We start from the raw sequence: 16,995 nt of genomic DNA on the forward strand, positions 1-16,995 counted from the left end.
TTGAGAGAGAGACAGGCAAAAAGGGAAGAGGGAGGGAAGGAAGACAGGAGATACCGCCAATGACTCCATTTTTTAATAAGAACCTCTAGATCCGGCTATGCATGAAAGGGAAATTCATGCCTTGGCTGTTCATAACTCCTCTTTTCCTTTTTTAAAATTTTTCTTCAAGTCCGTAGGTTCTTCAAATGGGGACCCAAGAAAATGAGAAACCACCACAACTGGAGCATTTATTAGAGATGGAATGAGCTCACTTCAGAAAGAAACAAAGTTTATTTGATGAATATAAATAAGGCGATCAGCACAAAGTACTTCTCATACACATGGTAACAAATTTATGAACTGTACAGACCTTGTACGTTGTACTTCTACTAGACACGAGGTTACAATGACTGGCTAATACATGCCCACTGGGAGTTTCTGAGGGTTCCTTAGTTTTATTTATTTATTTATTTCATATCGAAGTCCATAATCACATGGTCAATATCACAACCCACATGCCACTCACTTGAGGAAATATTACAAGAAGCACTATCGAACGAGGGTCTCTGGGAAGCAGATACACTGACCCCTGGCAGCATTCAAACGCCACTCGACACAAAAACTTCTCAGATAGAACTTATGTCAACACTTTGGAGGTCTCGTCATAAACACTGTTTAAAAAGTAAATTGAAACCCACTTCCAAATGAAAGTTGACACGCTGTTCACGTGCATACTGGATACACAAAAATCATTAAATACAAAATTGAGATTGTACATGGAAATCAAATCGGGCATAAAGGACAAGTATGCTTTTGCGCAAAGCAAGAAGACCAACTTCTCCCAAATGGTAGCCTCAACTTCTCTTTTTCCCAACGTCATTAGGATTAGAGGGGGACCCGCTAAAGTTCGTGCAAAGGAAAGAGCTTCCCAACATCACAGTGTTTGTTGTAAACCCAGAGACTATTTTTAATATGTGAAAAGGGAAATTTTTTTGTAACCCCCCAAACATCAGGAATATTACAAGAAATGGGAAAGGATGCTATGTTAGAAAAATTAAAATGTTCAGGGACTAAATGATATGCCCCCATCAATGTAGGATCACTAATATTTTTAATTAACAAAAGTGGGGCAAAAAATGATCCCCCAAACAATAGTGGTGACAAAATTGGCACATACTTAGCGCTAACGCTACGTGTTTGGTTGCCTTTTCTGTTTCAAGGACCCCATTTTCCGTCGTGGGTTTCCTGCTTCCTTCTTCAAGTTTTCAGTCGCAGAGTTCAGGTCGGGACTTGGCTGTAGGAGACAGTGAGGACCTCCTGGGTGAGGACATCCACACTGTTCGTGGGGACACGTTTGTGGCCTGGGCTCTCGGTGCAACATTGTGTGAGCAGGTGACGTGCTAAATACACTTTCGAAGAACTCTGCTCACTTTTCCAATCATGACCTACATCCCTTTGATAAAGGACAGACTTTTTAAACATGAATGTATTTGGATGGTTTATGCAACACGGAAGCTTTACAGAGCTCACTATACTTACAAGGACGAAGCCAGAAGCAAGAAACCTGCTTGAATATATGACTCCTAATGCACCGAGAATGAACAGTGCAACCCAGTTCCATCTTTCCCGACAAACAGGGTGCCTGTCTTTGAAATATCTCTATGGCTCACGGGAGAGGTCCAGTTAGTTGCACCAACATTTGAAAAAGTAATAATAACGACTAAATTCAATGCAAGATTCAGGAACATCTGTTTAGAATCCTTTTCACAGCAGCAAAGAAAGACAACTATATTTATTAAGGCCACTCATGCTTAAATTCACTGTTTGTCCTTTAAAAATGCAGATTTTAATCTTCCACTTGCATACACGTGGAAGGGTTTCTTCCATTGACAAAAAAAAAAAAAAAAAAAAAAAAAAAGGATCAATACAAGAGCTGCACATGTTTGCCAGACTTGGTCATGAGTTTCATGAAGTTATAACACTTTAATTATTTTTTTTTTTTATCTTCAGAGGAAACAGTAGGAGCTTAATTCTCCTTAGTACCATGTCACTGTATGTAAAAGACCTCAAAATTTGGTCTCTTTCCCTGGCATGTGCTTTAAATAATGACTGTACCCACAAACATGATGTGTAGAGCTATATACAGATACACAGCTTTTGTGATTATTTCTCATTCATCAATGTTCTCATGTTTGATGCTGAAAATGCTTTGGAATCCATGTTGGAGACTTTTATTTTTTTGAAAAATTGAGAAATGACCCTTCATTTACAGAAGATCTAAGCTTACACTGTTTGCACAGCATTTGGATCTTGAAATGTGAATGAGTCCCAGCTTCTTCATGGAGACCCTTCTGTACGGGAATAGTAAGAGCCTGAGGCTCGGCCACACCCCGGCCACGGGATGCGGGGAACACAGCATAGGAATGTGCAGGCGCCTCAGGCTTTTGCCACTCGCCAGCACAGAGACAGGGCAGATAAGATCATGAATGACCAATTCAGATGTGCCATGCATTGTCAGAGACACACACCACATTCTCATAAGGCGATTTCTTGGCAAGTATTAGTGGTTTAAAAAATTGATTTTCATTTCCAACCTGGCCCAGAGGTAACTACTGGTTACACCATCAAAATGTGGTTCTTCGAACAGCGGATTAAAGAAATAGAGGAGGGTAAAGGCTCGCCAGTTTTTGGTGTTTTGGTTTCTTTGTCAAACACTCCATGCATCTTGATATACAAACACTGCCAACACCACTCACTCACAGAACTCATCCTTTTTGATAATCTAATGCACCCGGAACGACCTCTCAGACTGAACAGGCAGAAAAGCTGGAGATGAAGCTTGTTGTCCAACAGAAGCTGCATCCACAGTTAAAATCCCACAGAGGTGAAATTTATCCAATGATGTTGATGTAACAAATAAAATGTTATCAAATATTGATATTCAGAAGAGATGGTCACATTTTTAATGCCCAAATCCTGACCAAAAAAAAAAAAAAAAAAAAAAAAAATGGAGGATCTACCCTTTTCCTCCTCTGCCACATTCTTCCTTTCCAACACATGGAACGACATGAGATGGTGAAGGGCAGATCAGGTAGAACGGAACCGTGCTCAGTAATGGAAGGGAGACTCCTTTTCAGTCCTGATGAGCATTCCACGTGGTGATGGACGGGGACGTGAGCCGCACGGCAATGGATTATCAGAATATTGCTGTGGAGCTGCGATTTCCCTTTCGTCAGCCCTTCTGATAGCTGCAACGAGAAAGCACATCACTTAACATCCCAGGGGCTGGCGGTGATATTGGAGACCATCCTGCCTGGGGCTCCCCCCCCTCCATCCCTGCACCCACCCTCCTCCACTCTCTAGGGCTGGGGTTGGTTGCGATTGGTGAGGAGAGGGGTTAGCAATGAGGAGGAAGCATATAGGAAGGATAAAGTGAACAGAAAGTTAAATGATGTCCTGCAAACACATCTGAGAAGGAGCCCCTTTCAATATATGTCACATGGAGGTCTCAGATATCTCCTGATGTGCAAAGAGAAACGGAAAGGAAACGTTCCAGTGATTATTTCAATGTGATCAAATTATGTGCCAATTTTTCTCTCTCTACACTTGTCTACAATGAGTATGGTTTTTTGGTTATTTTTTTAATGAGACTTTATAGAGATTATAGAGTTAAAGATGGTCAAGACCCCAGAAAATGTAATATTCACTTATAAACCATGTGCAACCATTTAGAAGAACACGGGACTCAGAGATTCCGCATCGAGGGATAGACCCGGAACCGATACACCAATGTTCACAGCAGCATTCTTCACAGAAGGCGGATACAACTTCCAGTGCCCGTCAACAGATGAATGGCTACACAGAAAGTGGTAATATGCAATATCGTTCAGCCCTAAGAGGAAAAGAAGCTCTGGCACATGCTACAACATGGATGAACCCTGAAGACATGCTAAGTGAAATAAGCCAGCACCAAAGGACAGACACTGTATGAGTCTACTTACATGAACTATCTGGAAGAGACAAAGTCACAGACGCAGAAAATAGATGAGAGGGCCCCAGGGGCTCCAGGGGAGGGGCATGAGGGGCTGTAGCTGAGTGGGTACAGGTTTTCTGTTTGGGGTCATAAGGAAGTGCTGGAGAGGGATGGTAGCGTTGGTTGTACAACTCGGCATGTGTACTTAATGCTACTGAGTTGCTTACTTTCAATTGGTTAAAATGGTAAATTTTATGTATATTTTACCACAATAAAAACATATTTTAGAAAAGAATACTGAGCCTGGCCGGCGTGGCTCAGTGGTTGAGTGTTGACCTATGAACCAGGAGGTCACGGTTTGATCCCCACTCAGGGTACGTGCCCGGGTTGTGGAATCGATCCCCAGTGTGAGGTGTGCAGGAGGCAGCCAATCAATGACTTTGTCTCTCCCTTTCCCTTACTTTCTGAAATCAATAAAAAAAAATATTTCTTAAAAAGCATATTGACATCTCCTTAAATAGAGCAGAATGTGGCACAGTTGGCTTTCATCCCCACATCTCAAGGCCTGTGTGTAAGCTTAAACCCAGCCCTAATACCACCCGCCACCATGCATTGGCACCGCTCATGCCCTGGGAGAGGGATCCAGAGAACCTTAACTTTTCTCACTGTCCCCAGGAGAAGCCCTGAGTGTGGGATACACTGCAGCTGGGGAAGAAGCAGCGCAGGGGGGAGAGGAGAGGACCATCCCACACGGACTCTTCAGATGATGGCTTTCTTCCCCGCTGATGCTCAGCTTTGTGTGCCTGCCTCATTATCATTCACATATGGCCTTTGAATACTTCGGGAGTTTCCGGGCATATGGCAATAGTGCAGCTATCTGGGGAATATGGCGGGGCGGGGAAAGATCAAACAGGCGCACACACTCACACACGTGTGAGCCATTCTTTATACGCGGCCTGAGCTGTCTGATTTGGTGGTGGATGCGCGGCGCTTCTCAGGCCACACTGACTAATGAGCTCGCCAAAGATGACCGTGTCCGCCCAGGTAGGCCACTAGCCCAAGCCAGCATTAAACGGTGCTAATGAAGTATGTGGCTTGGATGAACTCTGCTCATTCAGACTCTGAGGAGTTTGGTGTAACCCTTCTGGTTAAGAAACTTGAATCAGAGCAAAAAAAAAAAAAAAAAATGACTTTTGCAGAGCCAGAAAGCTAGGGAGTTCCTAGAGCAGATCATATTACTCATTCTGGCACATAAAGTCTCTGCAAACTCCGTATGAACATTGTAAGTCAGAGCACGCTTTCTGCTCCATGAGCTGTGCATAGCTCTAATTCTTTTGTGCATTAAGCATTTCTTAATCATCCTTTTAAAAGGCTGACCAATACATTAAAAGGACAGGTGATTAAAAGGTAAAGGGAAACCCGAAGTAGTACGAAAATGCACCGGTCGTATTTAACCGACGGGGAAACGAGTGACAAATAATTACAGTGAATGTCCGATGTCCTTGATGTTTTTCCAAGATAAAGTAGCAAAGAACAATCATTTATTCAGTTGAGAGAAAGATGTCCAGCTGGGTAACAGGTCACAAGGCAAGACACAGTGCCTTGCAACCGCGGTGCAGTGTTTGGGGGTGCGGCTTGTGCTGCGGGAAAGAGGAGTCTCCAACAGCGCTGCCCCTCCTTCAATCAGACAACCCGTTCGCCAGGAGGCCTGAATGGATTTGAGAGAAAAAGCTCCAGTGATGTCGCCAGCAGCTGGACATGCAGATGATCCCTGGTTGAGGGACAAACATGCATATGCTTTAAAAAAAATGTTAAAAGGAGGTGAGCTGGGCAGCCACCCATTGTGAGGCAAGCTCTGGCCGGACCTCCCTCACCTGGAGGGCCACACAGGCCCAACCTGTCCCCACGCATCCTCTTCTGCAGCACCCAACTCTGCATTCTCCTCAGTGCAGCCAGCGGTAATGTTTCCAGAATGGCATCAACTTCATCCTCATCCCAGGTTTACCGCCCTCATTTCCAATCCCGTTGCTTCGGGATGGAGGATGGAGAGTGGACTTGGACCATGCAGGCCAGGGCCACCTGGCCCCTCCCTCTCCAGCGCCACCTCCATGTCCCACCTCTGCTGAACCTGCATCTGCAGGCCTAACGCTTCCCTTTCTCCCACCTCACAATCTTTCCTTTCTGTCTGACATGCATTGACGCCAACCCTTGACCCGACCCACTCCTACTTTTGCGTCCATCTCAGTTTAGATGTCGCGTCTTCCCTGAAGGCCTTTCCTGACCTCGTGAGTGTAGGATGCCGCTCGGGAAGTCTCGCACATACTGCACTGTCCCCTTCTGGTGACTTGTCCAGGTTTTTATTGACCAAACATGACAGCCACTGGCCACATGCAGCGACTCCGCCCTTGGCACATGGCTAGTCCACATTGAAATGTGCTGTAAGTGTAAGATCACACAGGGTTTTGAAGATTCAATAGGAAATTAGTTTTTCATACTGATTTTGAATGAATATAAATCAACAAATTAAATTTTAGCTTTAGTCTGAATGTCATTTTTTGTGTCAATTTTGTGTTAAAATGGCATTTTGGATGTACTGGATGAAAGTAAATATATTATTATAATTAATTGTACCCCTTATTACTCTTGTTTATGTGGCTGTCGTTCTGTGGCTCAGACGTGACTTGCATTATATTTCTATTGACAACACTGGTCTGGGCTCGACAAGGGCCAGGGCAGACCAGCCTCGCTCAGTTAGGGTCCCCTGTGCCTCGAACAGTTCATGGACTGGAACAAGCTGATTCCCTCTTCCTTCCCCACGTATCAGAGAGCACCTAGAGTGGGCAGAATCCTCACATCACCCCCTGGCCAAAGACTTTCTGCTCTTTCCCTGGCATCCGGACTGTTAACGTCCCATACCAGGATCATGCCACCTGACAAACGTAATTAAGGCTACTAATCACTTGTCTAATCAAAAGAGAGGTGACCTGCCTGATTATGGCTTTCTTCTCCTGGCCATTCAGTAGTGATTTGCAGAAACATGCTGGGAGGAAGGGTCTTTGGTAAACACGGAGGGGTTAAAGGGGAAACTGTTTAATCACAGGAGCCATGTAATAGCAGAGACATTTCTCTCGTTGGTAGCAGAAGGCAAAGTCAGAGACTTTCCTGGAGGAACCTGCTGTGCTGAGATGGAGGGAGCCACGAGGCAAGGACTGGAGCGTGTACTGCAGGAGCTGAGGGCAGCCCCCAGCCCACAGCCAGGGAGAAAACAGGACCTCAGTCCCACCACCACAAGGAACTGAGTTCTGCCAACAACCTGAATGGGCGTGGAGGCAGGTGCTTTCCTGGCGCCTCCAGGTTCAAGTCCACCTGGCCAACACCTTGACTTTCACCTTATGAGACGACGGAGACAACCCAGGGGAGCCTGGCTGGTCTTCTGACCAACAGGACTGTCAGATAATCCATGCGCGTTCTTTTAAGCCACTGATTTTGTGGTGATTTTGTTATGCAGCAGTAAAAAGCTAACATAGCTCTTCACTGTATCTGACAATGCGCGTGGTGCCAGGGATATAATGGTAAAAAGACAGACGAAATCTCTGCCCCCGTGGAGCCTGTATTTTCGGGAGGAAGATAGACAACAAATAGATGCACAGATAAATAAAAGCACGAGGATTTCAAAAATTTGCGACTTGAAGGAAATGAAGAGAGAGCTGTGATAGGGATGCTTAGGATTTACTCAGCGACTACATGACAATTATGAGGTAGATATCTATTTCATTATATGGAGAGATAGCCACCTTTATTTCAGTGAAAAGAGCAGATTACAATTCTACTTGTATAATTTAATCTTGCTTTTGCATCAACACACACATAAACACTTGCAAGTGTAGGTAGCAGGGTATTGTTAATAATGGTCTCTGGGTGGTGTTTTTTAAATGTTCTTCTTTACATAGTTATTGTTGTTGTTGCACTGTTTGGCTATTTTAAACCTAAGAATGTGTAACTGGTGTCATAGGAAAATAGAAAGCTATTTCCATTGTAAAAAAGCTTGACTTAGTTCTTCGGAAGGGAGCCCTGCAGTTGGTGTTCTGGGTGGGGGTATGTGTGGGGGTGGGGTGCGTGTGGGGGAGAGGGTGCATGTGGGTGTAGGGTTGCATGTGGGTGTGGGGGTGCGTGTGGGGGTGAGCTGAGCACAGCAGTGAGATTCCGCCCCCGGACCAGCGCACCCAGGAGAGCAGGCTATAAATGTGTGGGTTCTCACAAATATGCCTTCAGACTGTTTTTCTTTGGAATAAAGACACCTGCCCGATTATGGCTTTCTTCTCCTGGCCATTCAGTAGTGATTTGCAGAAACAGGCCGGGAGAAAGGGGTCTTTGGTAAACACGGAGGGGTTAAAGGGGAAACTGTTTAATAACAGTAGTAAAACGCGGGCTATTTTTGACATCTGGGTTAATGTCCATTACGCTCCATGTGCTTTCCAAATGTGTGCACTGTGCCCCAGGTACAAAAACAGACACCCATTCACCGCGGCCTGGACGCCCCGACCCTGCACATGGTGCCCACATAAAAGCGAGCCCCGGATAGGCTAATTAGCAGGGGTCTGAAGAGGCACGCTCTCGTGCTGGGGCAGCGGGCATTGTGCAGAGCAACTCCACTAAGTGACTCCACTCACAGGAAAACCCAATAGAGTCGTTTCTGCCTAAAAAAAAAAAAAAATCTATAACTACATCTGTGTTATTACTTAACATCTTTTAAAACGGGCCGGAATGGGTTTCCCATTTTCCTCATGAAGATTTATTTATTATTGTTGTGATCAAAGTGGCAACAAATTATGTTAAATCATTTAATTTTCTTGATAGGAGCAACCACCTTGAAGCCATAATTCAAAAATATGAGTGGAGAGCAGCATTTTACCTTGCGAGTGGCCTCCTACAGCTCCACGGGGCAATAAAATGTAACACTTCAGAGCCCAATGCTTTGGGGGCGGGGCAGCCCAGCAAGCCTGGGCTCTGAATTGCAAACTGCTGTTTGGGATGAGAGCTTGAGGGAGGGCAACTGAGGGACTCCAGACTTCATCTTTGGATTCTGTCTGCTGGTGCAACTACCCACAGTATTTTATTTATTAATTTATAGACTTTAAAATTTTTATCTATTGATGTGAGAGAGAGGAAGAGAGAGAGAGAGAGAGAGAGAGAGAGAGAGAGAGAAAGAGAGAGAGACATCGATTTGTTTTTCGTCTTATTTATGCAATCCTTGGGTGACTCTTTCATGTGCCCTGACGGGGGATGGAACCCACAACCTTGGAGTATTTGGATGACACTCTAACCACCTAAGCTAGCAGGCCAGGGCCACCACAGTATTTTAAATGAAGGAAATCAGGTGGGCACACACTGCTGAGTGTCCTTGCGATTTATTTTTGACATCACTGTGGTCAGAGTTATTCGTGGCTAACGTTTAGTGCATGCTGTCTGCCACAGCGCTCTGTGCTTTTTGCGTGAATTATTTCAAACCAGCTGTATGACACCAACCTTGTAGCAAGTCTGGAGCAGATACGGCAACTGAAGCTTAAGGGAACTGCTTTGGGTCAAATTCCCACCTTCCTGGCATCTGACTGAACCCACATCTCCTCCATCCAGAGCCCATTCTCTCTACCACGAGGATTCTCGAAGCCTTGGTCTTTCGTGTTCTTTTCACAAAAGTACATTTTTAAAAAGCCTTGGTCTTTTGTAAGCTCTCCATAACACCTGCCACATTTAATTAATATTTTTCTTTAAAATATCTTTTCCAAAAACTGAAGTTTCCTTTTTAAGAAAGATTTACTTTAATACCATAATGGTGCCAGCACTTGCCGACTAGACATTCTAATAATTGCATAGCTACTGAAATGAAAGTGCTTGCGACCTAAAACTATCCCCTGTGGGTGTGCAGTGCCCTGCCTGCCCTGGGCCCTGCCTCGGAGATGGTGCCCCTGCCCAGCGGTGACCTTCACCAGCGGGCTGCACCTGGCACGCGTCAGCTGGGCTTGCCCATAACTTGGGCCACCAGCCACCCTGGCAGCACCTCAGGAGACAGGTTAGGCTCGGCCACTATGGACCGAGCTCTTTTCTTTTCAAGGGCAGAGGCAGCAGAGTGAAAATCAGAAGTCTGCCACCCAACATCAGCGGAAGGTATTCCATGTAACTTTGAAAACATTGGTTGAGATGAAATGTCCTTTTAGTTGTAATTTTTTCTTAAAATAACACCTTCTTTAGCCTGAGAGACTGCCCACAAGCCAAAGGTCTTTGTCATTCTACTCTCAGATTTCTCAATTTTGGTCCTGTGGACACTTGGGGCTGGACAGTTTTTTGTTGTGAATGCTGGTGCATTATGGGATGTTTAGCAGCATCCTTGGCCTCTGTTCATTAGATGCCAGTAGCATCACCCCTTGCCCAATCATGACACTAAAAACTGTCTCCAAATATAGCCAAATATCCCCTGTGGGACAAAATCACACCCAGTTGAGAACCATTGTTCTAATCTATTTTATTTTTATTTTTTGTATTTAATTGGTTGACTGGGCTGTTTTAAATATAATTATATTTTAATAAGGTGTATTTGCATATATGCCTCTACCAACCTGCACAAGATACAAATAATTTGCAGACATAAAGCTCAATTTCTAAGCCGCCACCATATTATTTCAGACACGGCTGCAGAGATTTAAATGTCCTGTGGAAATAGGTACAACCTAAGCAATAAAAACAATAAAAATGTACAACGTATCTGACATAAAATAGAAATGCCACAATCCTGAGATAGCAAGACACCTAAGACACTTGCTGAGCTAAGTGAAAAGGTAAAATCTAGTTTAAATTTATAGCATTCCTTCAGTGTCCCTCCAGGAGTTTGGCATTTTGCCAGGGTTCCTTGTTAAAAATTTGTTAAACGTGTTTGGCATTAATGCAAACACAAAGTGGTCATTTGTTACAAATTCTATTGGAATGCATTCATTTAAGGCAATGAAGTAGTTACTAGAAAAGAAAAAAAAATGTTCATTAAGTACATTTTAAAAATACAATGATGTATGCAGTGTGTAACTGTGGCGCCCTCGTGGCTATATAAATCGCTGACAGAATAACCACACATTGTGTTTAGTTTGAAATTGGAATCTTTTAAACATAACTGATAGAACAAAAACTGGTTTTGTTTGTTGTCAAAACCGATGTTAGTCTTTCTTTTCTGAACTAGTTAAAATAACCAAAAGTTTGGCATACAATTTCTAACATCTCAAATCAGTGAAACGTATAGGTTAAAATAATGCTTTGGGAATCTTTGGGGGTGCAGCGAATGACATGGGAGACAGGGCTGATTCAACAAACAGAACACCCGCACCCCAGAGAGGGGAAAATGCCGGAGTCATCTGGGAGAACCCCACTCGGGCGGGCCGGCAGGCCCACCCCTCCGCGCCCTCATCTGTTGTGTCAGGTTATTAGGTTACCTGCAGAGGGAAAACCATCTGCTTTCATCACGGAGACAATGGAATCCTATGAGCAAATATCCTAAGCCTGGTGTATGGAACGTCCAGCTTCCTGGCCCACCCTGAGTCCACACAAAGGAATTATTGCTGAGTCATGGTGACTCCTCAGCTCCTGACCCAAGGATTCTGAGGTCAGGTTTGGGAGAAAGGGGGCTATTTGACGTCACCACAAGGCCCCTAACTGCTCGCTAAAAGCGGATCCTCAAGGTGAACAGGAAACTCACACTTCATAAGACTATTCAGAAATGACTCTCAGCTTTCTCCTTACCCCTCCTGCCCCATTCAGACATACTTCTTGCCCTGAGAATGTCCAGATAATAGAATCCCTGTGGTTTGGGAGCCTCCCGCCCAAATCCCCACAGCCCCCAAGCCTCTCGGAGGCTGGCCTCTTCTGCCATCTGAGGTGTGTATTATCCAGGCTGCCCTGGAAGGGGATGGATCCAGGGTCTCTGGATTCCACGCTCTTGAAAACATTCTCTAGTTCAAGGATAGAGACCTTCTCTAGTCAAACTTAGACAACACCTCCCACCCTGCACGTGGCCTGGAGGAGTTTGCTGCGCATTGCAGAGCATGCCCTGGTGTTCTGCTAAAAGAGGGGTGGCTCTCTTTTAGAAAAGGGGTACAGAAATAGTTGGCTGCTTCAAACAGTTCGAAAGTATACGGCCCCTTGAACCCATGGTTAGGGCCTTGCCCTGGTCTTGGGAAAAGTCCGTGTACCCGAGGGGTTGGAAGCATAAGCCCCATTAGCTTCATGACAAACCTGTCCGCCTTGAAATTAAAGTTGATTTTCCAGACAGCATTTTCACATTCCAATGAGAATAACGTGAAGCCCATTTCAGTTCCCTTCACTGGAAACCGTTCACTATGAGGATGAGCGCGCCAGACAAGGGCGTCTCTGCGGCCGGGTGCTCAGAAAGCTTCCTGGGCAAGCATGAGATGCCCCTCCTGGGAAAAGGAGCCGGCGAGGTGTTTTGGAGAATTCGAGACAGAAGGCACAACCTGATATCTCCAGTTTGCCGACCAGAAGTGACTGGGAGGACAAGTGTTTACAACAGGATCTTCCTAGAGCCAATAATGGCAATTAGTCCCCAGGATTCGAAGGCGCCCTTCCCGCCTCACTGGGGTGGAATGCCATTTACTCTTGGGCCAGGGACTAATTAGGGGTCTCTTTTGAAGATCAAGGTTTTGCGATCCCTGCTTCTTAATAACATGGTTTGCCTGTCGGCCACCTGGGTCCAGGCGAGACCTCCCTTTCCCCCCTCCCCAAACAACAGGCACTGCCTTAGGCCAGGAGCAAGTGTGGGCAGGAAAGCACACAGCCAGGCGGGTGAGCAATTTAACCTCTTCCCCACCAAGGTCCTGCAGCCCGGGGCTGGGCTGGGCTGCCTAGAAATGGAGGCAGTTGGCCTGGTTTCTCAGGCAGGGCTGGCGGCCTGCGAGGCATGCAGAGAAACCGCGGGCAAGGTGCAAACGCCAGGCGGCTGCTTTCTTGTCCGGAAGGGAGGCAGGAAGACCACTTTTCCAGACGAGCGGTAAGTCAAGGGGCTCTTTCCCTCGGCTTCGCCTTGGGCCGTTTCCAGAACGAATGTTAACAGTGACTGGCTGAGGAAGGCGGCAGGCAGAGGGGGAGGACACTCAAGTGTACCTTCTGGAGCCCTGGTCTACCTGTCATCAGACCAAGAGGCTGAGGCGCCGGCCTCTGCGGACCTCTCTTCAGGGCCATGGCCTTGCTGTAAGGAGGCTGGGCTGGCTGCTATGCTCTTTAAGACATGGCGGGGTTGTGGGGGGGGGGGGGGGGGGTGATAGGCCAAAACAGCAGGAAAATTAAGCTGCAAAGAATTAGAGTTGTAACAACTTGGGCAAAGTACAAACAGCCAGCGAGGTCGGTCCTTTGGCTGTTGACACACTCTGGCCTGGGTCGGTTGTGGTCACTAAACCCATTAGCGTTCCGATGTGGCAACAGCTAATGCAGCAAGTTCAATGTGTTTTTGTTTAATTTCTAAATGCTGGGTGCACGCCGGCAATGATGGCCGGGGAAGGCAGGCAACCTCACTGCCATAAACACAGTCATCATTGTCAGCAATCTGAAAATCATTTTTTAAACTATTTATTTCTGGCAGATCGGGGCTGCATGGAGTTTTGCATTTGATTAACTGTGTTTTAATTTCAACATGCTTCAAACTTTTTTTGTGTTTTCTAAGCAACCACCAAATCAGAGTTTCCTGCAACAAAAGGAACTGGCCTTCTTGGGGGAGGAGGAGACTCCCTGGGTAGGTGGAAAGGGAAAAGGAAAATGCACAAACACAAACCGGCCTCCAGCTGAGGGAAGTCAGGCTCTTTAGAGAGAGTCAGGGCCTCGGAGTCCTATGAGCCCCAATGCACACACACCTGAAAACAAGGGAGTAGGAAAAAAGCTACCTCGTTTTGCGCTGTAGAACTGGATGTGAAATGGGTTCTTAAAGGGACACAAAGGCAAATTCAGTTTAGTTTTATATTGTCTTCAAACTATGTTTTTTAAAAGTATAAGAATCAATCTTTCTTTCTTTCTTTCTTCCCTCTCTTCCTCTCTCCCTCCCAGGATGTTTAAAGCATCTACCAGGAACCACGCTAAGTCCTAGGGCATCGGTTCTCAACCTGTGGGTCGAGACCCCTTTGGGGGTCGAATGACCCTTTCACGGGGTCGCCTTAATACATCCTGCATATCAGATATTTACATTATGATTCATAACAGTAGCAAAATTACAGTTATGAAGTAGCAACGAAAATAATTTTATGGTTGGGGGTCACCACAACATGAGGAACTATATTAAAGGGTCACGGCATTAGGAAGGTTGAGAACCACTGTCCTAGGGACTGTGGTTGAATGAGACAGTCACTAGCTCTGACTTCATGGAATACACATCTAGTGAGCATGGAGGACAGGGGTGGGGCACCTTTTTTCTGCCGAGGGCCATTTGGATATTGATAACATCACTCCCAGGCCATACAAAATTATCAACTTAAGAATTAGCCTGCTATCGTTGGTCAAACATTTAATGAACTCGTCCCTAATGTCTTTGCAGGGCCAGGCCAAATGATTTCGTGGGCCTTCTATGTCCATAGGCTGGACGTTCCCTACCCTGATGTAGGACATTACATTCAACAAATAATTAATCTGCACATGTGATTAATTGGTTAGAATTGTGCTAAGTACCAAGGAGAGAACGACCTGTCAACATCCACTGACTCTTTTGTTTTATGGCATCCAGTCCTTACACTCTGAACAGGTCGCTATTATTAACCCATTATGTCGCTCCAGAAACAGGCACAGAGAGTTCAAGATACACACTCAAAGTCACACAGCTAGTATGTGGTGGGACCAGGCTCTGATCCCAACGCACTGAGATTTCAAATTTCCAGCTTCTAGCAACACATTAGGGCCCTGACCTGCTCTGACAGGAGGGTTGGAAAGAATTCCCAAGGCAGTAACATCTCTGATGGTGTACAATGCCTACTGGAAGAGAATCTCTCCTCCTCCTCCTCCTCCTCCTCCTCCTCCTCCTCCTCCTCCTCCCCTTCCTCCTCCTCCTGCTCTTCTTTTGCCCAGTGCTAATTGAAAAGTAAGTCTGAGGATTTCTACGCATTCCTAGAGTTTTGTCCAGACTCTCTCCTTTCAAATGGATTTTTAGCCTGTGCTTTGTGTCTTTCACCATGAGCTCACCTCCAGCCTCCTTCAAAAGCCTCCACTTTAGAGCATCAAGGCACATGCATCCTCCTTCCCCTCCAAGAGTCTGCACTGTGGCCTTCTAGCTTCACGGTCTTTGGGATGATTAATCACTTTTAAATATGAAAAAAATTAACATGTCTGAAGCATTCTTCTCCACTGTCAAATGTTTCGCTTTAACTTAGATCCAGAAGGTCTCCTTTTCCCAGTGATTCCAAGGCAATACATTTTCTGTTGAAAATTCAACGGCAGAAATCCCATCCAGAAGCCCCAAGCAATATATCTTAACATCTTAATTTCATTTAGGAGGAATGCAGTGATTGATCATGCATCATTCTGAGATTGAGTGAACTATCTGGAGGATTCCAATCTATTGCTTCTATCCAGCTGATGGGATATTCACATGTCTTCTGGCTGCAGGAGGCCTTTGGGGTCCAAGTTGTCTTTGAAGGAGTGGGATGCTAAAGAGATTACTGAGGGAGGGTCTGCCTTTACCAGCAGAGTGTAACTCCAAGGCTTGACTTGCTCAAAATCAGAGCCTCCCCCAGTAATGACCAGGAGGACTGCGGCTGAGTTACCCCCACTCCTCCATCCCTGCAAGTGGAATCTTACATTCCTGCCCTCATCTTGTCATAGGTAACTCGGAGAGGCCTGGGAAAAACCTTGACATGAAATCTACTTGGCTTCTCATCTAGGAGAGTTCTAGTTAACCTAAAGCTGTTTTGTAAAAAAGGAATTTGTACTGCAGTCTACACAAAAGGACACCTTCCTGGGCCAGGTGGGCCAGGCCATTGGCATTGTAGCTGCCATTTCGGTTTCCATACAGGACATCATTATAATCTCTTCTTGTTGGGTAGAGTTGCTTGCTCAGCAGCATAATTGGCCAGAATGATACAGAACAAGATTCTTGGAGTGCCTGCGGTACCACTGCTCTTGAGATAGATGTGTGGGTGGGAGCAGGCAACAAACACATAGTCCTCAAATCCAAGTGTCTGTCTCATAATGGTAGATCCCAATGAAGCACCTAGTCTGTGTTTTACGTAGTTAGGTTTTAAGAAACACACACAGAACAAGATGCCTCTCAAATTGCAACCAATCTCTGCAAATATGCATGGAGTTTTCTCAAGAAGCCCATTGATGGATCACCTTAATGGGACACAATGATCTCCCCTCCAAAGAATGGGGACTCAGAGAAAAGCAGAGGTTATTTCTAAGGGAATCTAAGGGCAGTCACACTTGCACAGTGCTAAAAAGCAGGCTTGCCCTCTGGACTGAGTTTACATTTAAATTCCATGCTGAAGTCTGTACTTGTAGGTCTGCAGGAAGCACAGGGCCCCCGTTCCTATCTCCAGCTCCTGCTTAGGGAGATAAGCGAACTCAGTAATCTTCATGGGGAATGATGGGCTCCACGTGTAACTTGGGGAATAACCATGGGCCGTCAGGTGGACACACTCTCCCATCTGTTAGGACGGTCTTAGCTATCACCAATGTTTCCAACTCAGGTGTGGAGGCGCCCTCAGAGGAAATGCCTGTGCTTCTTTTGTCACTGGTCACTTTGAAGATTAAAGAAGGGAAAACACATTTTTATAATTCATAACTGACTGGAAGTTTCCCTGTTAAATCCCGAGGTCCTGGCAGGGGGCTAGCTTAACTCTTCTATGGCAGACCTGGCCTCCAGGATTGAGGACTAGAAAATGCCTTGGGGAAGAACTGGGTCAGAGATCAAGGAGCTAGGGCATGACAAAGGGGCCACCCGAGGCATGATATCAGTAGGTTCCTGAGGCACCCTTGGAGCCACTTCCAAAGCCCAATGCAGGAGGACTGCC

General features: G+C 45.7%; 1 protein-coding gene across 5 annotated transcripts in view; it reads right to left on the reverse strand.

The window, feature by feature from the left end:
- Positions 1–251: 251 nt before the first annotated feature.
- ERC2 (ELKS/RAB6-interacting/CAST family member 2) overlaps positions 252–16,995 on the reverse strand; it is an 882,521-nt gene continuing 865,777 nt past the window's right edge. For all 5 annotated transcript variants that reach the window (XM_070390793.1, XM_070390792.1, XM_070390791.1 and 2 more), the window contains one exon: positions 252–3,227. The gene's annotated coding sequence lies outside the window, so the exon portion shown is untranslated. The remainder of the gene's footprint in view (positions 3,228–16,995) is intronic.

This window comes from Myotis yumanensis, unplaced genomic scaffold (genome assembly GCF_028538775.1).
Source record: "Myotis yumanensis isolate MYYU_CA2020_CCGP unplaced genomic scaffold, mMyoYum1.0.hap1 SCAF_14, whole genome shotgun sequence".
NCBI lineage: Eukaryota > Metazoa > Chordata > Mammalia > Chiroptera > Vespertilionidae > Myotis > Myotis yumanensis.